Here is a 27,675-nt window from a genome sequence, read left to right as displayed (position 1 = left end):
TGCATCGTTCTCGAGTAGATCCTTGCAACTCCGGACCGCGTAATTTTGCCTGGAATTTGGCCTGCAGAACACGTTTTGTTTTCAACGTATAATGTTACAAGCAGCAGTTTGGAACAGCGATGGGAGATTCCATTTCAGCAGTCTGTGCGAATATTGCCTTAGAGGCTCTAGAAAATTCTGCGCTATGCTCGTACAAGACGGCCCCAAGATCTTTGTCTGCTAAGTAGACGACTGTTTTTGTGTGATCCACCGCCGAGACGTAATGCCTTTAATTGAGCATCTAAACTCTTGTGTTCCAAGCAACCAGTTCACCATGGAACAGGAAAATAATGGACAGATCGCCTTCCTCGACGTACTTGTGAGACAGTCGGCCAAAGGATTTACAACCACTGTGTATCGAAAGCCGACCCACACGGGTAGATACCTGGGATTCGACTCTGCGCATCCTATAGGCCAAAAACGCTCCGTCGCCGCTGCACTCTTCTCACGCGCATCACGAATCTGCTCTGAGCCTGGTCTGCGCAAGCAAGAGCTAGCCGTGGTAAGGAAGGACCTTCGCAGTAACGGCTACCCTTCAAAGCTTGTGAGGACGCAACAATTGCGGGCTTCAGTTGCCTCCTCCGAAAGGGTTCCTGAAGAAGACAGGCAAAAACGCGCTGCCGTCCCCTACACGCAAGGCATCAGTGAAGCTCTTGCGAGGGTGTTTGGCACATATGGCGTTAAAACTGCACACGTGCCAACGAACAGGCTTAAGCAGACGCTGGTACGCGTGAAGGACCCTTTAGAAAAATCAAGATTCCCCGGAGTTGCCTACAAAATTCCATGCAAGGATAGCGATGCATCCTACATAGTTCACTGGAAATTTTTAAAAGAAGAATTCAATAGCACCAGAACGATGTCAAAAAGGGCAATGTAAGCTGAAATGCCTTGGCGGATCATCACCTGGCTACTGACCACGTCATCAATTGGGATTCCGCAAGCATAATCGCATCAGAGAAGCGCCTGTCGACACTACTTTTAGAATCAGTGCATATTCAACCAACTAAAAACACGATTAACCGGTCGCGGGGTAATCTCCCCGAGATACACATGCGCACTCTGCGCCACCGAACCTATAAATAATCGAGACCTTTCACCCCCCTTTCATTGTGATCAAGGGACCAGTAGGGGCCCCAAAATGTCTTTATTTGTTTATTTGTTTTTGACCAGGCGAGTGCCTGCTTGTATTTCATCAGCACCGAACTAACCCGCCTGAATCACCACTTTATAGACATTGAGCAATTCTTTGAATTGGTTTATTGTAGCAAGCAACCACTTTATGGACATTGAGCAATTCTTTGAATTGGTTTATTGTAGCAAGCTGTCTTGTTTATTTCCTTATTTTTTTGGCATTTCCTGTCTCATTTGAAATTGGGAGACCAGATAGCTTTTACTACGGGTCATGCACTGGTGACAACAAATATTTGATTTCACTTTAAACAATTTTGAGTTCTGTTTTATTGCTCACCAGCCAATGACCTGGAATATAAGAGGCTCTTAAAACATGTGCTGGCATTTCTTTCCTGCACTGTAGTACAACTAATCATGACTTTTATCATATTTTGTTCACAAATTGTAATATTTAGAAAGTATTCAGCTGAATGAAAACGTTATTTCAGAAGCATGCGCAATCAACAAGGCCTCAATGACTGTCCCCACGTGGTTCACTTGTTTCTGTCACAAATAACCTGATTGCAGCCACATTCCACCCAAGACGAAGGTAACATACCCTCTGGGATGATGAATATTTAAAATGCCTTACGAGTAAGTGCTCAGCACATGAAATTGTGGCATTAAAACAGAAGATCCGTCTGCGGCATCCTTCACTTGGGGCACCGCTTGATCACAAACTTCGAGAAGCTGAAAAATGCTCCATGCGCCGCTCCAGCCAGCAGAAACAATGGAGGACGCAAGTTGGTAGGTGGACCGTTGGCATCCTGCGATTGTGAAGATTTTTATTTAGTAGATGCTCTTCTTTTTGTACCATTGTTCATTTTTCCTTTAACAAGCAGCTGAACTCCTGCAGGTTCTACGAATCATACAAGCATAATAAAATGCAGCAATGCAGAACAATTGGCAGGTTACCTCAATTTTTCTTTTCTAGGAATGAAAACAATGTAGGTAATCTATACACAACTACAATCAAACCTTTCAATTTTTACCTACTTCACTCCTAACAAGCCCGCATACACGTTAGACATGTGAGAAAGCTGCTACATTTATGCCCACAAACTTAATCAGGCATCAGAAATCGGCAGGCAACGACGTGTTACCTTTAAATGGCACTTTTTTTGTTCAAAACACGTAAATGGGCGAGAAAGGCCCATAACTATGATTTCGTACCCTTATCTGGAATGGTTTTCAGGCAATGCTTACATCTCACTTCAGTACCTTCAGGTGGTGGAGATCTTTGAAAACTCATTGCGGGCAAGTGGGTTGTGTTCAAGCTCTCGTATCTTGCCAGCATATGCTGGATTCCAGCATTCCCAATTCAACGTGACGACTCGAATGTGGTGGATGCAAGAAAGAATAAGCACACGCCAAGGGCGTAGCCGGGGGGGGGGGGGGTCCAGGTGCTCCCCGCACCCCTTCTTCATAATGTTTTATGCCAAGGCTGGGGTGCGGTTTAGGCAGCCTGAAAAACCGCCTGAAGTTACCTGCAGTTTTAAGGACATTCTTGCTCACATAAAGCTGAAAACAAGGACTATGTCAACGTCTGATCCCTGCGCCCGCTCCAGATGCTGTACCTGTCAATATATACAGCCCGGCTGCATTTCGCGCCGGATACACCGACAAGCACCGGGAACCTGCCGCGAGCCGATCAAAACAGCCCCACTGTTTCAATGGCGGAACAGCACGGCCGGGGAATGGCAGAACAGCAGGAAAAGCCGCATATAGGCTTACATGTGGTCGGGAGCGTGTCATTCCTTGTCTTTACACTGGTACAAAGTATAATCACATGACAGAGCATGTCGCTGTATTTTGTTCAGTCAACTATCAATCCTTGATATGTTTATTTTTCTACTGACATCGCATTTCATTGACTATTGCAGATCCATAATTTCTGCTGCATAAAAAGCATTGCTCTGCCCATGTTGTATTTCCTCCACATCAACAAAACTACACAATTCTCCTTATTGCGGAGCTTTGTTTTTTTGGCACTATTCCACTGTTTCCTTGACCTCCCTCTTGGTTAGAATCAGCATTCTGTATTTGCTTAACCGGAATTTTACTGAAGCCATGTCTGTTTCGATTTAACAGATAGAAATATAATGAAATTTAAGAAACGTGCAACAAGCTCAACATTCAACAGCAGTGCAATAAGGTGTTCTGCTTAGCGCAAGTGTACTACTCACGTTACTAGCACAAAAAATAACAAAAGGCGATTACTTAAGGACGAAGACGCACGTTTGCTAGCTTCACCGCCATAATATACGAATGCGCCGCATGTACAGTCCACTGCGATTCGATGGTTGTCGCGGGAAAGCTACTCTTTCAAACGAAGCAGAAAGAACACCAGCTTTAGCAAATATTCCATGCAAGTTTCGTTATCGTCGGCGTAATAAAGGGCAACCAAGTCCAAGTCTGTGCTTGATAACAACGAATGTACAGCTTGAAACCCAAAGGGTGGCAAGTCAGTCGTGCGGGCCATTGTTGTATCATGGAACAGCCAACAAGGGAGCGAAGAGTGCGAAATCTCGATTTTTATGGTTCCAAAACGAAACCGTGGGCTGGTGGCACGCTTGGCCGCTCGATGCTGGCGCGATAACCTTCAAATCGTGCTCGACTGTACTTCATAGCTGAAAAGAAAACTTAATAGTCCCTTTTCTAAAGGAAAATCTAAAACACGAGAATCTTGATAGCAAACATTCAGTGTTGGCCTCCACTTCCTCCCGACGAACTTCGGGGACCGCGCGCCACTCACGAGCGCACTCATGATCACGCTCACGAGCGCGGGTCCGCCTAACCACCTGCTCTGCGGACGAATGATTCGCCCGTGGTCTGCCCATAGACCAGCGAACGGGAATTTAGGTGATCCTAATTATCATCACCATCTAAGCTCCTTAAAGGAGCCATGAAGAGAAAACACAAGTTTGGTTCATTCAAAAGATTGTCTCGTTAGAATCATACTGACACCACTTTTAACGTAAACTTCGCTCAAATAAGCTACATAATTAGGAAAAACGGGAATGGTCATGCGACCCACCAGCTCATTTCCCGCAACAGAACCTATAATGTCACATGAGCTAAGCTCTGCGATTGGCGGAGGCTGGCAGAAGCAGACGCCAATTAGGTAGAGCTTACAAACTAGACGAATGAGCGATTTGCGCTTAAATTTAGGGCACATTCTTTACAAAGCAATAAGAATGATGGGACAAACAGTGGAAGTTACGAAAGCACATGTAAACATAGAAGTACTGATGCGTTCTGCTGTTCGTACTGCGCACAGCATGCTTGGTTTAGCTGTGCACAGCACTGCGGGGCTTGGGGTTGTCTCAGACGACACTGGCCGATTGACGCAAGCAACGGTGTCTTACGTGACCCCATTTGTCGAGCGAACACTGTTTCAGGGAACGAATATTTTCTCCCAGAACAAAAACAAGCCAGATTTAAATGCGGGCAAAAACAAACCAAACGCTTGCCACGGTATGGTGGCGCCATCTAGGTTACAGAACGTAAAAAAACGCGGGAACAAACCAACACCGCTGTACAGGGTGGAGACAACCTTTGAACGGTCCCGTGCCGCCGCAATTGGGCCAACAGGCTCAACGCGTTATTCTTTTCGTTTCCCACGAGACCTAGCAACGCGAAACAGACAATATGATTCAAACTTCTTCAGTAAACCGGTTGCGGCGATAATTTTAGCGCGGTTTTGACACAATGACTTGCTTCAGCGGCGAGCGAGCAACCGAAAATGGCGGCGCCAGCGTATACGTGTCTCTGCCCTGTACGGCGGATGCGTGAATGAAGGTACTCTAGGCTGCAGAGCGGTCGGTTCCTGTGATGTCATTTGGGACCACGAAAACGCACGATTGAGCGGGAAAATCAAAATTTTAACCTAAATTGTTTAATTTCTCAGTGAATAAAGCACCGTTTGTATCCAGACAAGCGCTGGGGGCACTATAAAACACGAAATCTTTCGAATAAAACCAACTTGCATTTTCTCTTCATGGCTCCTTTAAGGTGGGCTTTACAGTTAGCGTTGAGCATACACAAATCGCATGTTAAAGTCAGTTATTTCAAGCATCGTTTGCAAAACAACACGCAAGATGCCTTGCCTACATATTTCCCCGTCCCATCTTTTGGTCGACCACGGCTCCCCCCCCCCCCCCCCCCGAAAAAAAATTCCTTGCGCCTGGCAAACGCCCAATCAGGAGTACGTTCAGCATGCACGTCGGTTGTTTAAAAAAAAAAAGGGTGTAATGTATTGCTCAGAAGACTCAATGCTTGCACGCATCTTGGAGCAGCAACGGCCTTGGCAGATGTGTTTGAGTGGTTTTCCTCTCTCATAACATCCACAGTGCTTTCAGGAAAAGCCCCAGGCCTAACAATTAGCATGTTCCAGTTAAGAATAATGCTGCGGATACTTTACATTTTTCAAATCTTTTTCTTTGTGGAAGGATGTTTGTTTATTGGCGGTACAGCACTAGCGTGCGTAAATCGCAGCCTTCAGAACCCCAATCAGGCATGTTTAAATGGTACAGGCAGTTACATAACTATTTGAAAAAGTGGACTGCAAGGACTGTCAATTCACATGATAAACATCCAAAAAATAGCTGAAAACAGAACTGGTAAGGCTTTATCGAAGACTAAACTACAAAGGTAATAACATTTTTGTGTCACCACCTAAGAAATATGGCTTCACCGTAAACATGACTAACACCAGGAAGTTCGTATACATGGTGATTAACTGCTACGCCCACATTATGATTTTGGGTGAAACTTTGAGTTTTCCGAAATTAACAATAAAGGTTGCCATTGAGCGCCTACATGTTAGGTTATGCATGAAACACCAATAATTGTTACGGGGGCGAGAACTTGTACATACAAGTGATCGAACAATATTCAAGTATGATAGCCCACTGTGCTACCAAAACTGTGTTTGAAAACTTACGTTCTGGCGGCCAAACACTGTTGACAATGCTTTTGGCTCTTGTCCGGTTGAATGGAGGGACGTGATGCGCTCAGACCGTCCAGAGGTCTAAAACGGGATGACACATGATTACCACACATGCAAGAATGGAAATGATTAGGTGCACGAATGTTACGTCTCGGGCAACACAACATTCAGCCAAAATCACTGCCCGCGTACCGCGGCACCGTACACATGGTGAGGTGGCTCGCCGCAAACGCAACGAAGCTTGCGAGGCGCGCACATTCGCTCGCAAACGATTCTCCCTCGCAATTCCCAACACGGCACAAACGACTGCGGTGATCAACGAAGCCGAAAACGCTGCGCAGCACAGTTTAGAGGAGTAGCCGTCCGTGTTCTGATAAACTACGCGTAAGACGTGGTTCGCAGTGGTGAACTCTGAAGCTGTTCAATATAGTGCTGCGGAATGGGAAACGTTACTGAGTTACTGAGCGCCACGGCGTTACTGAGCGCCAGTGCGTTTAGCGCTCAATGCAAGCACCACAATCTTTCGCACATCGCCTTTCTAGAGACGAGCCCTCTAGGTTCAACCTCGCCAGTTCAGTTAAACAATTCACACACGCGTGCTCCTGTTAACGAATCCTTAAAGCGGCGATGACAGCTACAAACGACATCCAGTGACAAGAAAGGCGGCAAATGTGACGAGACAGCTTACCGAGAGGAGCCGACGCAGAAGAGCGAGCGACGTTCAGAGGCAAGCGCCAACGAAATTAGCCGTCTTCAGGTGGCAAAGTTGTTCTCAAATACTCCATCGCGAAGTCGAACACGACAGACACAACCGAAGACGACGAGGTGCCCAATTAATCATAATAACTGCGCTTGTTTAACCGCACACCACTGTAAACACATAAGACGGGTCACGGGGTATCTGTTCCGGAATCCGGCCACGCCGCCGCGCGCCGTACTCAGGGAATCGGCCGTTGGCAGGGAGTTGCGTAAACAAATTAAAACGACAACAATAAATAATTGCCTCTTTTACTGAATATAACATAATCTTTAGGTTTATTATTTATTGTGTGTATTATAATAAAGAAGCTTAGATATTTAAAGTTTACAAACACAAAACGCGAACTGAAGCTTTTGGCGCTCGATTTGAACGTTAAAAAAAGCAGCAGATAGTAAGATAACACTGCGCAATGAAATTTGGCAGTGTTCTAGTGTAAGTAATCGTATTATTATTTGGCGTCTGTTTATTTAGCGCCCGATTTCATGCCCCTACCTCCCCAACTTTTGTTTTCTTTTGATATCTGCCTTGTTCTCCAACGTTGTTTCTGCAGGAGAAACTATGTGGTCTGTTTATTGCATTTGTACACAATATTTACGGTCGCTAACAATAAGAATGGAATAAAATTGTGATTTCTAGTACGTTATAACTCCACTGAGTGACGAGAATGACTGTTGTCAGAGAGGGCTATGATTGTGCTGGTGGGGCAGGAGAGGAACAGGGAACGACGGAATGATGATACAGATGTCACAGTTCAAGGCTGTGCTGTGCTCCGTGCAAGGCTGTAGAAAACAAAAAGTGGGAGGGGGAGTGTTATTCTGTCGAAGTCGTAACAAGCAAGGGCTGATATTTTTTCCTGTTTCAACGTCGGTGCTGCCGATGCTTGTTATTGAATTTGGCAGGTTTTTTTTTTCTTTTGAACATTTCTGACGAGGTTGGGAGGATGGTGCAATGGGATGTCTTTTTGAAATTATATTGCATGCATGGCCTCAATCAATGAAGAGCTGAACACCTTTCCCACACCCTTTCAACACCCTTCCTAAAAACAGGGTGTTGAGGTTGGTCAACACCCTTTTTTTCACGCAAAAAGGGTGGAGAGCTACGAAAAAGGGTGTGGAGATTCATGAAAAAGGGTGTGAGGGCCTCCCAACACCCTTTTTTCAATTATTTTACACCTTTTTTGGCCAAAAGGGCGTAAAAAAGTTTAGTGTGTAGTAGGCGGCTGCGACAAGTGTGCCGTAGATCCATCCAACCTCCACGTTTCCATAGAGATTTGGGAGACAGCCATGGCCAGCTCCGGCCTGGAAGATCAGTTGCTCTTGATGGAAACGGCTGTCGATTCGGCCCCCTCGAATGAGGACGCCTCTCTGAAACTTTGCCTCCATTGAATTAAACTTCATTCTCTCTCTCTCTCTCTCTCTCTACAAGTGATCATTACTGCTGCTTGTGACTTCACTTGGCTATCATATTTCCTAGAGCCCAATCGCTGTCACCGGTCGTTGAAGGGCCATTAGCAAGTTCCTATCTCCGATAGTTCCCTATTCAATGCCGTCCTATGCACGCCGTTTAATGAGTCTTTATAGCCATTGTTTCTTTCTAACAGCTTTGTTAGGAGATAAAAGATGAGCAGAAGGAAATTTCTCTAAATGCCACCTGCCACGCTTGGCAGCCGCCGCCACATATTCGTCACACTACCATAGAAAACATTTTGCAGGTACAGTTAAAGGAGCTATTCAACACTTTAGATAAACTCGCCGCGGTGGCTCCGTGGCTAAGGCGTTGCGCTGCTGAGCATACAGACGCGGTTTAGATTCCCGGCCGCGGCGGCCGCTTTTCTGATGGAAGCGAAAAGCGAAAACGTCCGTGTGTCCGAAATTTCGGCGCACGTAAAAATCCCCAGGTGGTCAAAATTAATCCGGAGCCCTCCACTATGGCGCGCCTCATTTCGGCGTTGCGTCGGCGCGTTAAACCCAACAATAAATAAATAAGTAAATAAATAAATAAAAAGATAAATAAATAAATAAATAAATACATAAATAAAAAGCAGTAAATACATAAATCAACACTTTCGATAAACGCTTTCACTCTTCTTCGCATCTGGAAGGAAGGAAGGAAGAATCTAGAAGAAAGGCAGGAAAGTTAACCTGGCTAGAGCCTAGTTTGCTATCCTGCACGTGGGAAAGGGGAAATGGGCAAAAAAGAGAAAGGAAAAAAAGAGGAAAAGTTGGACCAGACACGTATGCCCAGCACTGAGGCACAGACAGTGATTGACACTGGAGGCTCTCAGTCTATAGCCCAGTGTTCAAGTGCGTCGCCCGTAGAAAACGCAATAGCTCCTTAGTCGCCTTCTTAGCGGATGACTGAGAAGGCCAGTGGCACAGAATCTTCTCCTCCGAAAATGGCCGCCGAGAGTCTAAGTTCCTCAGTGCTGATGACAGCTTCTTCCTTGCAGGCGAGTAGCGTGGGCACTCGCATAAAACGTGGCGTATCGTCTCCGATGTGCCGCACGTTTCGCACTCCGCCCTTGCTGCCATTCCTATTAAGTACGAGTAAGCATTTGTGAATGGCACCCCCCGCCAGAGACGGCAAAGAAGAGTTGCGTCAGACCGTGGGAGGCCTAGTGGAAGGGGACGTTGCAGGTGTGGGTCAAGGGCACCAATGCGTGCACATGTGAAATCTTCTTGACACCATTGGGAGATAGCTGTTTCCCGGGCAAGAATGCGGAGGGTCCTAGCTGCGTCCGTCCTAGACAATGGGATGAGTACAGTTGTCGCTGTTTGATGCGCCAGCCGGGCGGCAGCGTCCGCACTTTCGTTTCCGACAATGCCGCAGTGGCTCGGAAACCACTGTAGGGTGACATCATGACCCGCCCGGGCAGCACGGTCGTACACCATTCTTATTTCTGTCAGGAGCTGTTCGTGAGGTCCTCGGCACAGCGCTGACTGGAGTGACTGAAGTGCAGGCTTGGAATCACAGAAGATAGCCCATCGGCGGCACGAACTTTGCTCGATGGTGTGAAGAGCGCTACGGATGGCCGGAAGTTCTGTAGCCGTGGATGTTGTAAGATTGGCTATCTTGAATTTGCTGCACAGTGACAGTCGTGGTATAACAACAGCTCCGGCAGAACCCGACGATGTTACCGAGCCATTAGTGTATACATGGGTTCGGTCACTGTATGTCTCGTGCATGTACTTCAAAGCGAGCTGTTGCAGGGCCGGAATTGGAAGATCACGTTTTTTAGTCACTCCTAGAATATCTAGGCACACTCGGGGCTGCATCACACACCACAGCGGAACGAGCGGTCTCATCGCCGGCGTGTAGTTCGATAGAATGCTGGTGTTGTGGGCAGCTACTACCCTTGCGAATGACGCCCGGGGACGGGTCGCTGGTATTTCCGCGAGGTGATGATCAGGTAGACGGGCGAGGTGCCTGATATGTGTCCTGAGTATTTCAACGTCCACAAAGGTTGCCAAAGGGTGATTTCGAGCCAGGGCAATGGTCGCTGCTGTGGACATACATCGTGGTAGGCCAAGACAGGTTCGCAGGGCCTGAGCTTGTATACCCTGAAGTGACCGAGTAGTTGTGCGGCACGCTCCAGAAAGGACAGGGGCACTGTATCGCAGACAGCCCAAGAACAGCGCGTTGTAGAGCTGTAACATCGACTTCAGTGGTGTTCCTCACGTCTTGCCGCCGATGAGTTTGAGCACATGCACCACTGCAGAGAGCCTCTTCTTTAGAACGTTAACATGAGCGCTCCAAGAAAGGCCTCTGTCGACAACTATGCCGAGAAACTTGTGATTTCTCACATAAGACACCCTTTCACCATTAATATACAAAGGGTATGCTTACATAGGCTTTCGTGTAAACGGAAGCACGGCGCATTTGCTGCTGGATATTTCCAACCCTTGTCCGTGTAGATATGAGGTCGTCAAGTCTGCGGCATTTTGCAGTCGGGCGCGCACATGCCGACGAGTCACGCCATCTGCCCAAACACATATATCGTCGGCGTATATCGACACGTGAACCCTCCTTGGAAGGCGAGAAATCAAGCCAATTAGTGTAAGGTTGAACAGTGTAGGGCTCAGGACGCCTCCTTGGGGAACACCCCGGTGAGTATAGTGAGCTGATGTCGGCCCATCTGCAGTCATAACAAAGAATGACCTCTCTGTTAGGTAGTTCCGTATCCACTGGTAGACCCGGCCACCGAGCCCCACAGCCTGCAGTACTTTAAGAATCGCATCGTGCTCCACGTTATCGTAGGCCTCTTTAACGTCGAGGAACAACGCAGCACATATCCGCTTCGCACTTTTCCGCTGCTGCACAAAAGTCACCAAATCGATAACGCAGTCAATGGATGAGCGTCCACGACGGAATCCAGCCATGGCATCAGGGTAGACATTGTAACGCTCCAGGAACCACACCAGACGTGCGAGAATGATTCGCTCCATCAGCTTTCCAACGCAACTTGCAAGCGCAATTGGTCGGTATGCCATTGGATCCAGCATAGATTTTCCGCGATTCAGGAGCGGAACGAGGCGGCAGGTCTTCCATTTTTGAGGAACGGAACCATCACACCATAGGTCGTTGAAATATTCCAACAAGGCTTGTCGGGCATCCTTGCCAAGGTGACGGAGACCAGCATATGTAACTCCATCAGGCCCAGGAGACGAAGATCGCTTGCATGCAGCCAATGCCGCCTGCAGTTCTGCCATGCTAAATGGAACGTCCATCCTTGAATCCCGCGATGCAGGGATGTCACTGGCGAGCAGTAGCCCAGAAGGGCCTGCTCCACTGGCTATCCTCACGCAGAAGTCCTCGGCCACTTCGAGCTCTCAGCGGTTCTGGTGAATAGCCAGGGCCTTCAATTGGGAGCGCTGCTGTACAGGAGTCATTAGCCCTTGCACAGTTTTCCATATCATAGACAAAGGCTTGCGAGGGTCCAGCGTGTCACAAAAAGATTTCCAACGTTGTGCTTGCACTTGGGCAATGCGTCGCTGGATCTTCTTTTGCGTTCGTCTGCAAATTCACAAATCTTCGAGACATTTCGCTCGCCGGTATCTGCGTTCGGCGCGGCGACGAACAGCACGAAGGCGTTCCAGCTCCACGTCAAACTCGGTCACTTTTGGAGACAGACGGACGGAACGCTTGCAGGCTTGGAGTGTGCTTTCAATGACGGACTCTAGATTTTCAAGCTCATCGCTCCGGCAAATTTCGTCAATCCTTGATTGGAACTTCGACCAATTACCCGAATAACATTAGGATCGAAGGAACTTCGTAATCCATTTATCTTTAAATAGGTTGGAATGTGGTCGCTTCCACGAGTTTCTATGTCTGGGAACCACTGTGCACGGGCCGATAAACATCGTGACACAAACGTCAAGTCTAAACAACTGCCGTAGTTCGTTCCACGTAAATAAGTGGGGCTTCCGTCGTTTAGTAGGCACAGCCCATGGTCTGAGGCAAAAGCTACTAAGCTCCGACCTCGCCTGTTGGTGTTTGGGCTTCCCCAAAGCATGTGGTGTGCATTGAAATCACCGGTAATTACCCACGGACCCGTTGTTGTGCTTAATATGTCATCCAGCCTCTTCCGTTGAAAGCGAGATGTCGGGTGTAGGTATACACCCACCAGAGTGAAAGTGAGCTGGCGCTTTCTGTAAGGTTGCACAAAATGGTGAACGTAGGACAGTTCACGCCTGATGAAGACTGCGACTTTGCTGGGCTCCCCTAGTGTGGCTGATAAAAAACGTTCATAGCCAGATATCCGAATAGGTTTGGATATGTTCGGTTCGCAGATGACAAGTATAGGAATAGATTTCATAAAGACAAACTGGCGAAGATCTGAAATACGCGACATTAGTCCTCTGGCGTTCCACTAAAAAATGGAAGCCTCCTTGATATCCGTACTCAATGAAGAACGTGCGTTCGCCATGGTCCTTGCTTATCCGAGACTTGCAAGTACTGGATCCAGGGCCTCCAGTATCTGAAGTGCACTCAACGCAGAAGGTGTATTGAGACTGGTGAGCAATGTGCGAATGGCATTCATGAGGGACCTCAGGACCGCGACGACTTGCCGATCTGAAGACGAGGCCAGGGCGGAAGATCTCGTGACTGTCTTCAGTACTGAGCGTTGGGGCTCAGAAGGAGGTACACTCGGTGACAGCGGGGGCCATGCGTCAACCGGCGAGGTTTGTTGTACCTCGTTGCGACAACTCGGCGAATCCGGCGAGGCCGGAGGCGGCGGAGGCGGTGGGGGTGCCGGCGGCCTCGGGGGTAGCGGTGGTGTAAGTAGTGGAACCTATAGTGGCGGACCCGCTTGCGTAGAGGCGTTCGATGGAGAATGGCCAGCCTTGTTTGAAGATCTCCGGCGTCGAGACCGGTGACGCCGCCGCTGTCGTACCGTCGCCGCAGCCTCCTTGTGCGTGGAGTGGTCCCTCACCATCTGCTTCAAGACAGCGACCTCCCTCTTCATGCGTGGGCACTTCTTTGATGAGGCATCGTGAAGCACTGCGAAAACTATAGCTCTTGCCAGCACAGAGCAACAGTGCGTGATTTGCTCGTCGCTGCGGATACACCTTCCGTTTCTGCTTCGCTTTTGTGGCTTTTTTTAAGTGGCTATCAAATGCGTTTTATTCTGCAACTTAAAGGAGCCATGAAGAGAAAATGCAAGTTGGTTTTATTCGAAAGATTTCGTGTTTTATAGTGCCCCCAGCGCTTGTCCGGATACAAACGGTGCTTTATTCACTGAGAAATTAACAAGTTAGGTTAAAATTTTGATTTTCCCGCTCAATCGTGCGTTTTCGTGGTCCCAAGTGACATCACTGGAACCGACCGCTCTGCAGCCTAGAGTACCTTCATTCACGCATCCGCCGTACAGGGTAGAGACACGTATACGCTGGCACCGCCATTTTCGGTTGCTCGCTCGCTGCCGAAGCAAGTCATTGTGTCAAAACCGCGCTAAAATTATCGCCGCAAAGCGGTTTACTAAAGAATTTTTAATCATATTATCTGTTTCGCGTTGCTAGGTCTCGTGGGAAACGAAAAGAACAACGCAATGCGCACGTTGGCCCAATCGCGGCGGCACGGGACTCTTGAAAGTTTGTCTCCACCCTGTATAGCGCTGTTGGTTTGTTCCCGCGTTTCTTTACGTTTCCCGAACCTAGATGGCGCCACCATACCGTGGCAAGCGTTTGGTTTGTTTTTGCCCGTATTTAAACGTGGCTTATATTTGTTCTGGGAGAAAATAATCGTTCCCTGAAACAGTGCTCGCTCGACAAATGTGGTCACGTAAGACACCGTTGCTTGCGTCAATCGGCCAGTGTCGTCTGAGACAACCCCAAGCCCCGTAGTGCTGTGCAGCTAAATCAAGCATGCTGTGCGCAGTACGAACAGCAGTACGCATCAGTACTTCTATGTTTACATGTGCTTTCGTAACTTCCACTGTTTGTCCCATCATTCTTATTGCTTTGTAAAGAATGCGCCCTAAATTTAAGCGCAAATCGCTCATTCGTCTAGTTTGTAAGCTCTACCTAATTGGCGTCTGCTTCTGCCAGCCTCCGCCAATCGCAGAGCTTAGCTCATGTGACGACATAGGTTCTGTTGCGGGAAATGAGCTGGTGGGTCGCATGACCATTCCCGTTTTTCCTAATTATGTAGCTTATTTGAGCGAAGTTTACGTTAAAAGTGGTGTCAGTATGATTCTAACGAGACAATCTTTTGAATGAACCAAACTTGTGTTTTCTCTTCATGGCTCCTTTAAGGAAAGCCGGCAAACAGCCGCTACACCGCTGTAATGACGTCATTCAGCGGTCCAAGAACGCGAAAACCGGGAAGGAGAGAAAAATATTTTGAGCAAGATTCTATGTTATCTGACGAGGAGAGAGCAGTAATTTTTGGCTGAGGCACATTGCGACCCCATAATCTAATGTGTTGGTTGACTACTTTCTGCAAGCACTCAAGATTTAGAAAAAAGTTGAAAAAAGTGTTGCACGGTCGCTTTAGTTTGGCGAAGACAAAATATTTGGACAAAGAAACCTTCATTATGACTTTGTTTTTATGCCGACTTTAAAAGGAAACGAAAAAGTTGCACAAAATTTAACAGAAAAAACACGCCTGCTTTTTTTCTTCGAACCCGTTTGAACCCGTTTGAACCGGTTTAAACCGGTTCGAACCGGAACGGAATGATGCTCTGGAACTGAACCCGAACCGAACCCGAAAGGCTTGAACCCGAACCCGAACCGAACCCGAAAAAATTCCGGTTCGACACCCTGTTTCCAAGGGCTTCGCGCCAGGAGGTTCTTTCTTCAGCCGGCAGAAAAGAGCCGACTAAGAACTGGCACAGACCGGGGGAATCCGACTGTTTAATTAAAACAAAGCATTGCGAGCGCCGCTGGTCGGTGCTGACGCATTGTGATTTCTGCCCTGTGCTCTGAATGTCAACGTGAAGAAATATAAAGAAGCGTGGGTAGACGGCGGGAGTAACTAAGACTCTATAAGCGGTGCAGCCGAGCCCGGACCAGCGTCGGAACCTTCCTGTGGACAGCCACAGCTGTACCTATTTCCATGGGCTTCGCGCCTAGAGGTTCTTGCTACAGCCGGCAGAACAGAGCCAACTCAGAACTGGCACAGACCGGGGGAATCTGACTGTCTAATTAAAACAAACCATTGCTAGGGCTGCTGGTCGGTGCTGACGCAATGTGATTTGTGCACAGTGCTCTGAATGTCAACGTGAAGAAATATAAAAAAGCACGGGTAGACGGCGGGAGTGACTATAACTCTATAAGCGGTGCGACCGAGCCCGGACCAGCGTCCGGACCTTCCTGTGGAAAGCCACTGCTGTTGTTGTTTCCATGGGCTTCGCGCATGGAGGTTCTTGCTTCAGCCGGCATAACAGAAGCGACTCAGAACTGGCACAGACCGGGGTAACCCGACTGTCTAATTAAAACAAAGCATTGCTAGGGCCGCTGGTCGGTGCTGACGGAATGTGATTTGTGCCCAGTGCTCTGAATGTCAATGTAAAGAAATATAAAAAAGCGCGGGTAGACGGCGGGAGTAACTATGACTCTGTAAGCAGAGCGACCGAGCCTGGACCAGCGTCGGGACCTTCCTGTGGAAAGCCACCGCTGTTGTTGTTTCCATGGGCTTCGCGCATGGAGGTTCTTGCTCCAGCCGGCAGAACAGAGGCGACTCAGAACTGGCACAGACGGGGGAATCCGACTGTCTAATTAAAACAAAGCATTGCTAGGGCCGCTGGTCGGTGCTGACACAATGTGATTTGTGCCCAGTGCTCTGAATGTCAACGTAGAGAAATATAAAAAACCCCGGGTAGACGGCGGGAGTAACTATGACTCTATAAGCGGTGCGACCGAGCCCGGACCAGCGTCGGGACCTTCCTGTGGAAAGCCACCGCTGTTGTGTCCATGGGCTTCCCGCCTGGAGGTTCTTGCCTCAGCCGGCATAACAGAAGCGACTCAGAACTGGCACAGACCGGGGTAACCCGACTGTCTAATTAAAACAAAGCATTGCTAGGGCTGCTGGTTGGTCTGACGCAATGTGATTTGTGCCCAGTGCTCTGAATGTCAACGTAAAGAAATATAAAAAAGTGCGGGTAGACGGCGGGAGTAACTATGACACTGTAAGCGGAGCGACCGAGCCCGGACCAGCGTCGGGACCTTCCTGTGGAAAGCCACCGCTGTTGTTGTTTCCATGGGCTTCACGCATGGAGGTTCTTGCTCCAGTAGGCAGAACAGAGGCGACTCAGAAGTGGCACAGACCGGGGAAATCCGACTGTCTAATTAAAACAAAGCATTGCTAGGGCCGCTGGTCGGTGCTGACACAATGTGATTTGTGCCCAGTGCTCTGAATGTCAACGTGGAGAAATATAAAAAAGCGCGGGTAGACAGCAGGAGTAACTATGACTCCATAAGCGGTGCAACCGAGCTCGGACCAGCGTCGGGACCTTCCTGTGGAAAGCCACAGCTGTGCTTGTTTCCATGGGCTTCGCGCCACGAGGTTCTTGCTTCAGCCGGCAGAAAAGAGCTGACTCAGAACTGGCACAGACCGGGGAATCTGACTGTCTAATTAAAACAAACCATTGCGAGCACCGCTGGTCGGTGCTGACGCAATGTGAATTCTGCCCTGTGCTCTGAATGTCAACGTGAAGAAATATGAAGAAGCGTGGGTAGACGGCGGGAGTAACTAAGACTCTATAAGCAGAGCGGCCGAGCAGGGACCAGCGTCGGGACCTTCCTGTGGAAAGCCACAGCTGTGCTAGTTTCCATGGGCTTCGCGCCAGGAGGTTCTTGCCTCAACCGGCAGAACAGAGCCGACTCAGAACTGGCACAGACCGGGGGAATCCGACTGTCTACTTAAAACAAAGCATTCCTAGGGCCGCTGGTCGGTGCTGACGCAATGTGATTTGTGCCCAGTGCTCTGAATGTCAACGTGAAGAAATATAAAAAAGCTCGGGTAAACGGCGAGAGTAACTATGGCTCTACAAGCGGTGCGGCAGAACCCGGACCAGAGTCGGGACCTTCCTGTGGAAAGCCACCGCTGTTGTATCCATGGGATTCCCGCCTGGAGGTTCTTGCCTCAGCCGGCAGAACAGAGCCGACTCAGAACTGGCACAGACCGGGGGAATCCGACTGTCTACTCAAAACAAAGCATTGCTAGGGCCGCTGGTCGGTGCTGACGATATGTGATTTGTGCCCAGTGCTCTGAATGTCAACGTGAAGAAATATAAAAAAGCTCGGGTAGACGGCGAGAGTAACTATGACTCTATGCGCTGTGCGACCGAGTTCGTTCCAGCGTCGGGACCTTCCTGTAGAAAGCCACAGCTGTGCTTGTGCCGACTAAGAACTGGCGCAGACCGGGGGAATCCGACTGTCTGATTAAAACAAAGCATTGCTAGGGCCGCTGGTTGGTGCTGACACAATGTGATTCGTGCCCAGTGCTCTGAATGTCAACGCGAAGAATTATAAAAAAGCGCGGGTAGACGGCGGGAGTAACTATAACTCTATAAGCGGTACGACCTAGCCCGGACCCGCGTCGGGACCTTCCTGTGGAAATCCACCGCTGTTGTTGTTTCCATGGGCTTCGCGCATGGAGGTTCTTGCTACAGCCGGCGGAACAGAGCGGACCCAGAACTGGCACAGACCGGGGGAATCTGACTGTCTAATTAAAACAAAGCATTGCTAGGGCCGGTGGTCAGTGCTGACGCAATGTGATTTCTGCCCTGTGCTCTAAATGTCAACGTAAAGAAATATAAAAGAGCGCGGGTAGACGGAGGGAGTAACTATGACTCTACAAGCGGTGCAGCGGAGCCCGGACCAGCGTCGGAACCTTCCTGTAGGCACAGCTGTACTTATTTCCATGGGCTTCGCGCCTGGAGGTTCTTGCTACAGCAGGCAGAACAGAGCGGACTCAGAACTGCCACAGACCGGGAGAATCTGACTGTCTAATTAAAACAAAGCATTGCTAGGGCCGCTGGTCGCGGCTGACGCAATGTGATTTGTGCCCAGTGCTCTGAATGTCAACGTGAAAAAATATAAAAAAGTGCGGGTAGACGGCGGGAGTAACTACGACTCTGTAAGCGGAGCGACCGAGCCCGGACCAGCGTCGGGACCTTCCTGTGGAAAGCCACCGCTGTTGTTGTTTCCATGGGCTTTGCGCATGGAGGTTCTTGCTTCAGCCGGCAGAACCGGGGCGCCTCAGAACTGGCACAGACCGGGGGAATCCGACTGTCTAATTAAAACAAAGCATTGCTAGGGCCGCTGGTCGGTGCTGACGCAATGTGATTTGTGCCTAGTGCTCTGAATGTCAATGTAAAGAAATATAAAAAAGTGCGGGTAGACGGCGGGAGTAACTATGACTCTGTAAGCAGAGCGACCGAGCCTGGACCAGCGTCGGGACCTTCCTGCGGAAAGCCACCGCTGTTGTTGTTTCCATGGGCTTCGCGCATGGAGGTTCTTGCTTCAGCCGGCAGAACAGAGGCGACTCAGAACTGGCACAGACTGGGGGAATCCGACTGTCTAATTAAAACAAAGCATTGCTAGGGCCGCTGGTCGGTGCTGACACAATGTGATTTGTGCCCAGTGCTCTGAATGTCAACGTGGAGAAATATAAAAAAGCGCGGGTAGACGGCGGGAGTAACTATGACTCTAAAAGCGGTGCGACCGAGCCCGGACCAGCGTCGGGACCTTCCTGTGGAAAGCCACAGCTGTGCTTGTTTCCATGGGCTTCGCGCCACGAGGTTCTTGCTTCAGCCGGCAGAAAAGAGCTGACTCAGAACTGGCACAGACCGGGGAATCCGACTGTCTAATTAAAACAAAGCATTGCTAGGGCCGCTGGTCGGTGCTGACGCAATGTGATTTGTGCCCAGTGCTCTAAATGTCAACGTGAAGAAATATAAAAAAAAGGTCGGGAAGACGGCGAGAGTAACTATGACTCTATAAGCGGTGCGACCGAGCCCGGACCAGCGTCGGGATCTTCCTGTGGAAAGCCACCGCTGTTGTGTCCATGGGCTTCCCGCCTGGAGGTTCTTGCCTCAGCCGGCAGAACAGAGCCGACTCAGAACTGGCACAGACCGGGGGAATCCGACTGTCTACTTAAAACAAAGCATTGCTAGGGCCGCTGGTCGGTGCTGACACAATGTGATTTCTGCCCTGTGCTCTAAATTTCAACGTTAAGAAATATAAAAAAGCGCGGGTAAACGGCGGGAGTAACTATGGCTCTATAAGCGGTGCGGCAGAACCTGGACCAGAGTCGGGACCTTCCTGTGGAAAGCCACCGCTGTTGTTTCCATGGGATTCCCGCCTGGAGGTTCTTGCCTCAGCCGGCAGAACAGAGCCGACTCAGAACTGGCACAGACCGGGGGAATCCGACTGTCTACTCAAAACAAAGCATTGCTAGGGCCGCTGGTCGGTGCTGCCGCAGTGTGATTTGTGCCCAGTGCTCTGAATGTCAACGTGAAGAAATATAAAAAACTCGGGTAGACGGCGAGAGTAACTATGACTCTATGCGCTGTGCGGCCGAGCCCGGACCAGCGTCGGGACCTTCCTGTGGAAAGCCACAGCTGTGCTTGTGCCGACTAAGAACTGGCACAGACCGGGGGAATCCGACAGTGTAATTAAATCAAAGCATTGCTAGGGCCGCTGGTCGGTGCTGACGCAACGTGATTTCTGCCCTGTGCTCTGAATGTCAACGTGAAGAAATATAAAAAAGCGCGGGTAAACAGCGCGAGTAACTATGACTCTATAAGCGGTGCGACCGAGCGCGGACCAGCGTCGGGACCTTCCTGTGGAAAGCCACAGCTGTGCTTGTTTTCATGGGCTTCGCGCCAGGAGGTTCTTGCTTCAGCCGGCAGAAAAGAGCTGACTAAGAACTGGCACAGACCGGGGAATCTCACTGTTTAAATAAAACAACGCATTGCTAGCGGCGCTGGTCGGTGCTCACGCAATGTGATTTCTGCCCTGTGCTCTGAATGTCAACGTGAAGAAATATAAAAAAGCGCTGGTAAACAGCGCGAGTAACTATAACTCTATAAGCGGTGCGACCGAGCGTCGGGACATTCCTGTGGAAAGCCACAGCTGTGCTTGTTTCCATGGGCTTCTAGCCAGGAGGTTCTTGCTTCAGCCGGCAGAAAAGAGCTCACTCAGAACTGGCACAGACCGGGGAATCTGACTGTCTAAGAAAACAAAGCATTGCGAGCGCCGCTGGTCGGTGCTGACGCAATGTGATTTCTGACCTGTGCTCTAAATGTCAACGTGAAGAAATATAAAAAAGCGCGCGTAAACGGTGGGAGTAACTATGGCTCTATAAGCGGTGCGGCCGAACCCAGACCGAGTCAGGACCTTCCTGTGGAAAGCCACCGCTGTTGTTTACATAGGCTTCCTGCCTGGAGGTTCTTGCCTCAGCCGGAAGAACAGAGCCGAAGCAGAACTGGCACAGACCGGGGGGAACCCGACTCTCTAATTAAAACAAAGCATTGCTAGGGTCGCTGGTCGGTGCTGACGCAATGTGATTTGTGCCCTGTGCTCTAAATGTCAACGTAAAGAAATATTAAAAAAGCGCTGGTAAACAGCGCGAGTAACTATGACTCTATAAGCGGTGCGACCGAGCGCGGACCAGCGTCGGGACCTTCCTGTGGAAAGCCACAGCTGTGCTTGTTTTCATGGGCTTCGCGCCAGGAGGTTCTTGCTTCAGCCGGCAGAAAAGAGCTGACTAAGAACTGGCACAGACCGGGGAATCTCACTGTTTAAATAAAACAACGCATTGCGAGAGGCGCTGGTCGGTGCTCGCGCAATGTGATTTCTGCCCTGTGCTCTGAATGTCAACGTGAAGAAATATAAAAAAGCGCTGGTAAACAGCGCGAGTAACTATAACTCTATAAGCGGTGCGACCGAGCGCGGACCAGCGTCGGGACCTTCCTGTGGAAAGCCACAGCTGTGCTTGTTTCCATGGGCTTCGCGCCAGGAGGTTCTTGCTTCAGCCGGCAGAAAAGAGCTGATTAAGAACTGGCACAGACTGGGAAATCTATTTAATTACAACAAAGCATTGCTAGGGTCGCTGGTCGGTGCTGACGCAATGTGATTCGTGCCCAGTGCTCTGAATGTCAACGTGAAGAAATATAAAAAAGCGCGGGTAGACGGCGGGAGTAACTATAGCACTATGAGTGGTGCGGCGTAGCCCGGACTAGCGTCGGGACCTTCCTGTGGAAAGCCACCGCTGTTGTATCCATGGGATTCCCGCCTGGAGGTTCTTGCCTCAGCCGGCAGAACAGAGCCGACTCAGAACTGGCACAGACCGGGGGAATCCGACTGTCTACTCAAAACAAAGCATTGCTAGGGCCGCTGGTCGGTGCTGACGATATGTGATTTGTGCCCAGTGCTCTGAATGTCAACGTGAAGAAATATAAAAAAGCTCGGGTAGACGGCGAGAGTAACTATGACTCTATGCGCTGTGCGACCGAGTTCTGACCAGCGTCGGGACCTTCCTGTGGAAAGCCACAGCTGTGCTTGTGCCGACTAAGAACTGGCGCAGACCGGGGGAATCCGACTGTCTGATTAAAACAAAGCATTGCTAGGGCCGCTGGTTGGTGCTGACACAATGTGATTCGTGCCCAGTGCTCTGAATGTCAACGCGAAGAATTATAAAAAAGCGCAGGTAGACGGCGGGAGTAACTATAACTCTATAAGCGGTACGACCTAGCCCGGACCCGCGTCGGGACCTTCCTGTGGAAAGTCACCGCTGTTGTTGTTTCCATGGGCTTCGCGCATGGAGGTTCTTGCTACAGCCGGCGGAACAGAGCGGACCCAGAACTGGCACAGACCGGGGGAATCTGACTGTCTAATTAAAACAAAGCATTGCTAGGGCCGGTGGTCAGTGCTGACGCAATGTGATTTCTGCCCTGTGCTCTAAATGTCAACGTAAAGAAATATAAAAGAGCGCGGGTAGACGGCGGGAGTAACTATGACTCTACAAGCGGTGCAGCGGAGCCCGGACCAGCGTCGGAACCTTCCTGTAGGCACAGCTGTACTTATTTCCATGGGCTTCGCGCCTGGAGGTTCTTGCTACAGCAGGCAGAACAGAGCGGACTCAGAACTGCCACAGACCGGGAGAATCTGACTGTCTAATTAAAACAAAGCATTGCTAGGGCCGCTGGTCGCGGCTGACGCAATGTGATTTGTGCCTAGTGCTCTGAATGTCAACGTGAAAAAATATAAAAAAGTGCGGGTAGACGGCGGGAGTAACTACGACTCTGTAAGCGGAGCGACCGAGCCCGGACCAGCGTCGGGACCTTCCTGTGGAAAGCCACCGCTGTTGTTTCCATGGGCTTTGCGCATGGAGGTTCTTGCTTCAGCCGGCAGAACCGAGGCGCCTCAGAACTGGCACAGACCGGGGGAATCCGACTGTCTAATTAAAACAAAGCATTGCTAGGGCCGCAGGTCGGTGCTGACGCAATGTGATTTGTGCCTAGTGCTCTGAATGTCAATGTAAAGAAATATAAAAAAGTGCGGGTAGACGGCGGGAGTAACTATGACTCTGTAAGCAGAGCGACCGAGCCTGGACCAGCGTCGGGACCTTCCTGTGGAAAGCCACCGCTGTTGTTGTTTCCATGGGCTTCGCGCATGGAGGTTCTTGCTTCAGCCGGCAGAACAGAGGCGACTCAGAACTGGCACAGACTGGGGGAATCCGACTGTCTAATTAAAACAAAGCATTGCTAGGGCCGCTGGTCGGTGCTGACACAATGTGATTTGTGCCCAGTGCTCTGAATGTCAACGTGGAGAAATATAAAAAAGCGCGGGTAGACGGCGGGAGTAACTATGACTCTAAAAGCGGTGCGACCGAGCCCGGACCAGCGTCGGGACCTTCCTGTGGAAAGCCACAGCTGTGCTTGTTTCCATGGGCTTCGCGCCACGAGGTTCTTGCTTCAGCCGGCAGAAAAGAGCTGACTCAGAACTGGCACAGACCGGGGAATCCGACTGTCTAATTAAAACAAAGCATTGCTAGTGCCGCTGGTCGGTGCTGACGCAATGTGATTTGTGCCCAGTGCTCTGAATGTCAACGAGAAGAAATATAAAAAAAAGGTCGGGTAGACGGCGAGAGTAACTATGACTCTTTAAGCGGTGCGACCGAGCCCGGACCAGCGTCGGGATCTTCCTGTGGAAAGCCACCGCTGTTGTGTCCATGGGCTTCCCGCCTGGAGGTTCTTGCTTTACCCGGCAGAACAGAGCCGACTCATAACTGGCACAGACCGGGGGAATCCGACTGTCTACTTAAAACAAAGCATTGCTAGGGCCGCTGGTCGGTGCTGACACAATGTGATTTCTGCCCTGTGCTCTAAATTTCAACGTTAAGAAATATAAAAAAGCGCGGGTAAACGGCGGGAGTAACTATGGCTCTATAAGCGGTGCGGCAGAACCTGGACCAGAGTCGGGACCTTCCTGTGGAAAGCCACCGCTGTTGTTTCCATGGGATTCCCGCCTGGAGGTTCTTGCCTCAGCCGGCAGAACAGAGCCGACTCAGAACTGGCACAGACCGGGGGAATCCGACTGTCTACTCAAAACAAAGCATTGCTAGGGCCGCTGGTCGGTGCTGCCGCAGTGTGATTTGTGCCCAGTGCTCTGAATGTCAACGTGAAGAAATATAAAAAACTCGGGTAGACGGCGAGAGTAACTATGACTCTATGCGCTGTGCGGCCGAGCCCGGACCAGCGTCAGGACCTTCCTGTGGAAAGCCACAGCTGTGCTTGTGCCGACTAAGAACTGGCACAGACCGGGGGAATCCGACAGTGTAATTAAATCAAAGCATTGCTAGGGCCGCTGGTCGGTGCTGACGCAACGTGATTTCTGCCCTGTGCTCTGAATGTCAACGTGAAGAAATATAAAAAAGCGCGGGTAAACAGCGCGAGTAACTATGACTCTATAAGCGGTGCGACCGAGCGCGGACCAGCGTCAGGACCTTCCTGTGGAAAGCCACAGCTGTGCTTGTTTTCATGGGCTTCGCGCCAGGAGGTTCTTGCTTCAGCCGGCAGAAAAGAGCTGACTAAGAACTGGCACAGACCGGGGAATCTCACTGTTTAAATAAAACAACGCATTGCGAGCGGCGCTGGTCGGTGCTCACGAAATGTGATTTCTGCCCTGTGCTCTGAATGTCAACGTGAAGAAATATAAAAAAGCGCTGGTAAACAGCGCGAGTAACTATAACTCTATAAGCGGTGCGACCGAGCGTCGGGACATTCCTGTGGAAAGCCACAGCTGTGCTTGTTTCCATGGGCTTCTAGCCAGGAGGTTCTTGCTTCAGCCGGCAGAAAAGAGCTCACTCAGAACTGGCACAGACCGGGGAATCTGAATGTCTAATTAAAACAAAGCATTGCTAGGGTTGCTGGTCGGTGCTGACGCAATGTGATTTCTGCCCTGTGCTCTAAATGTCAACGTGAAGAAATATTAAAAAAGCGCTGGTAAACAGCGCGAGTAACTATAACTCTATAAGCGGTGCGACCGAGCGCGGACCAGCGTCGGGACCTTCCTGTGGAAAGCCACAGCTGTGCTTGTTTCCATGGGCTTCGCGCCAGGAGGTTCTTGCTTCAGCCGGCAGAAAAGAGCTGATTAAGAACTGGCACAGACTGGGAAATCTATTTAATTACAACAAAGCAATTCTAGGGTCGCTGGTCGGTGCTGACGCAATGTGATTCGTGCCCAGTGCTCTGAATGTCAACGTGAAGAAATATAAAAAAGCGCGGGTAGACGGCGGGAGTAACTATAGCTCTATGAGTGGTGCGGCGTAACCCGGACTAGCGTCGGGACCTTCCTGTGGAAAGCCACAGCTGCGCTTGTTTCCATGGGCTTCGCGCCTGGAGGTTCTCTTTTCGGCTGGCTGAAATGAGCCGACTCAGAACTGGCACAGACCGGGGGAATCCGACTGTATAATTAAAACAAAGCATTGCGAGCGCCGCTGGTCGGTGCTAACGCAATGTGATTTCTGCCCTGTGCTCTGAATGTCAACGTGAAGAAATATAAAGCGTGGGTAGACGGCAGGTGTAACTAAGACTCTATAAGCGGAGCGGCCGAGCAGGGACCAGCGTCGGGACCTTCCTGTGGAAAGCCACAGCTGTGCTAGTTTCCTTGGGCTTCGCGCCTGGAGGTTCTTGCTTTAGCTGGCAGAACGGAGCCGACTCAGAACTGGCACAGACCGGGGGAATCCGACTGTCTTATTAAAACAAAGCATTGCTAGGGCCGCTGGTCGGTGCTGACGCAATGTGATTTGTGCCTAGTGCTCTGAATGTCAATGTAAAGAAATATAAAAAAGTGCGGGTAGACGGCGGGAGTAACTATGACTCCGTAAGCAGAGCGACCGAGCCTGGACCAGCGTCGGGACCTTCCTGTGGAAAGCCACCGCTGTTGTTGTTTCCATGGGCTTCGCGCATGGAGGTTCTTGCTTCACCCGGCAGAACAGAGGCGACTCAGAACTGGCACAGACCGGGGAATCTGACTGTCTAATTAAAACAAACCATTGCGAGCACCGCTGGTCGGTGCTGACGCAATGTGAATTCTGCCCTGTGCTCTGAATGTCAACGTGAAGAAATATAAAGAAGCGTGGGTAGACGGCGGGAGTAACTAAGACTCTATAAGCAGAGCGGCCGAGCAGGGACCAGCGTCGGGACCTTCCTGTGGAAAGCCACAGCTGTGCTAGTTTCCATGGGCTTCGCGCCAGGAGGTTCTTGCCTCAACCGGCAGAACAGAGCCGACTCAGAACTGGCACAGACCGGGGGAATCCGACTGTCTACTTAAAACAAAGCATTCCTAGGGCCGCTGGTCGGTGCTGACGCAATGTGATTTGTGCCCAGTGCTCTGAATGTCAACGTGAAGAAATATAAAAAACCTCGGGTAAACGGCGGGAGTAACTATGGCTCTACAAGCGGTGCGGCAGAACCCGGACCAGAGTCGGGACCTTCCTGTGGAAAGCCACCGCTGTTGTATCCATGGGATTCCCGCCTGGAGGTTCTTGCCTCAGCTGGCAGGACAGAGCCGACTCAGAACTGGCACAGACCGGGGGAATCCGACTGTCTACTCAAAACAAAGCATTGCTAGGGCCGCTGGTCGGTGCTGGCGATATGTGATTTGTGCCCAGTGCTCTGAATGTCAACGTGAAGAAATATAAAAAAGCTCGGGTAGACGGCGAGAGTAACTATGACTCTATGCGCTGTGCGACCGAGTTCGGACCAGCGTCGGGACCTTCCTGTGGAAAGCCACAGCTGTGCTTCTGCCGACTAAGAACTGGCGCAGACCGGGGGAATCCGACTGTCTGATTAAAACAAAGCATTGCTAGGGCCGCTGGTTGGTGCTGACGCAATGTGATTCGTGCCCAGTGCTCTGAATGTCAACGCGAAGAATTATAAAAAAGCGCGGGTAGACGGCGGGAGTAACTATAACTCTATAAGCGGTACGACCTAGCCCGGACCCGCGTCGGGACCTTCCTGTGGAAAGCAACCGCTGTTGTTGTTTCCATGGGCTTCGCGCATGGAGGTTCTTGCTACAGCCGGCGGAACAGAGCGGACCCAGAACTGGCACAGACCGGGGGAATCTGACTGTCTAATTAAAACAAAGCATTGCTAGGGCCGGTGGTCAGTGCTGACGCAATGTGATTTCTGCCCTGTGCTCTAAATGTCAACGTAAAGAAATATACGGAAAAGCGCGGGTAAACGGCGCGAGTAACTATAGCTTGATAAGCAGTGCAGCGGAGCCCGGACCAGCGTCGGAACCTTCCTGTAGGCACAGCTGTACTTATTTCCATGGGCTTCGCGCCTGGAGGTTCTTGGTACAGCAGGCAGAACAGAGCGGACTCAGAACTGCCACAGACCGGGAGAGTCTGACTGTCTAATTAAAACAACGCATTGCGAGCGGCGCTGGTCGGTGCTCGCGCAATGTGATTTCTGCCCTGTGCTCTGAATGTCAACGTGAAGAAATATAAAAAAGCGCTGGTAAACAGCGCGAGTAACTATAACTCTATAAGCGGTGCGACCGAGCGCGGACCAGCGTCGGGACCTTCCTGTGGAAAGCCACAGCTGTGCTTGTTTCCATGGGCTTCGCGCCAGGAGGTTCTTGCTTCAGCCGGCAGAAAAGAGCTGATTAAGAACTGGCACAGACTGGGAAATCTATTTAATTACAACAAAGCATTGCTAGGGTCTCTGGTCGGTGCTGACGCAATGTGATTCGTGCCCAGTGCTCTGAATGTCAACGTGAAGAAATATAAAAAAGCGCGG

At 50.2% G+C, this 27,675-nt stretch overlaps 1 long non-coding RNA gene across 1 annotated transcript; it reads right to left on the bottom strand.

The window, feature by feature from the left end:
• Window positions 1-766: 766 nt before the first annotated feature.
• On the bottom strand, window positions 767-7,540 carry LOC144141309 (uncharacterized). The gene is made up of 3 exons (XR_013316522.1): window positions 6,849-7,540; window positions 6,155-6,241; window positions 767-1,976 (listed from the first exon to the last, which is right to left on the bottom strand). It is a non-coding gene; the product is annotated as an uncharacterized LOC144141309 (long non-coding RNA).
• Window positions 7,541-27,675: the final 20,135 nt, after the last annotated feature.

The sequence above is a fragment of the Haemaphysalis longicornis genome, unplaced genomic scaffold (genome assembly GCF_048455015.1).
Source record: "Haemaphysalis longicornis isolate Haplotype H1 unplaced genomic scaffold, Haemaphysalis longicornis Haplotype H1 scaffold_6, whole genome shotgun sequence".
NCBI classification, from domain to species: domain Eukaryota; kingdom Metazoa; phylum Arthropoda; class Arachnida; order Ixodida; family Ixodidae; genus Haemaphysalis; species Haemaphysalis longicornis.
Note: the sequence above shows the minus strand (reverse complement) of the source record. Positions and strands in the feature narration are given on the sequence as shown.